At 35.6% G+C, this 658-nt stretch overlaps 1 protein-coding gene across 1 annotated transcript in view; it reads left to right on the forward strand.

Annotated features, from left to right (window-relative positions):
- Positions 1-658, forward strand: part of plrdgb (PITP-less RdgB-like protein) — a 108163-nt gene that overhangs the window by 92583 nt on the left and 14922 nt on the right. The gene's annotated exons all lie outside the window — the stretch shown is intronic.

Below are 658 nucleotides of genomic sequence, written 5' to 3' on the forward strand. Positions count from 1 at the left end.
CGATACATTTCCCCGAAGCATATTCGTTACTTACTACAAAATAAAGTCAGAAGAACACGGACTGCAGGAAAGCAGGGTTGACAAATCAGTGGTGTGGCGCTTGCAAGTTAGACTCCTAAAAACACCTTTGCTCATGTGCGCGCACAACCCGCGGATGATTTCATTTTCCACTCAAGTCGAGTCAGGGGTGTGCAATATACAGCATCGTCTCTGATAATATGGTAAGTGTTGTTGTCACGATGTGCGATCTGACATTATCAAGTAGGCTATATCACCAAATCACACACAGAGTGCACGCACGTTGATTTATTAGTCTATTAAAATTCTAAATTCAAGGCATTCTAAATTGTAGACTGCAAAAATGCTTCTGTATGATTTTTATATTTATATAATTTAATATAGTTAACAATCTATATCACACAAAGAGTAACGTTACCGTTTTTCTGCAGATATCAGCATGATATTTCAGACATTTAATAATAATTTTATACAAGTTCAGTAAAGTTAGCAATAATTGACTTACATTTTAGACGTAATATTGCTTGTTTTTGCTCAATTTTGCCAACGAAAATAGTTCCAAACAAAGATCACAGCACTGTTTTGCTTCTCTGAGCAATGGTGTTTACTTATTGAATGAATCAGCTTTTTGAACAAATCG

This window comes from Sinocyclocheilus rhinocerous, unplaced genomic scaffold (assembly GCF_001515625.1).
Source record: "Sinocyclocheilus rhinocerous isolate Xijiao unplaced genomic scaffold, SAMN03320098_v1.1 scaffold964, whole genome shotgun sequence".
Lineage (NCBI taxonomy): Eukaryota > Metazoa > Chordata > Actinopteri > Cypriniformes > Cyprinidae > Sinocyclocheilus > Sinocyclocheilus rhinocerous.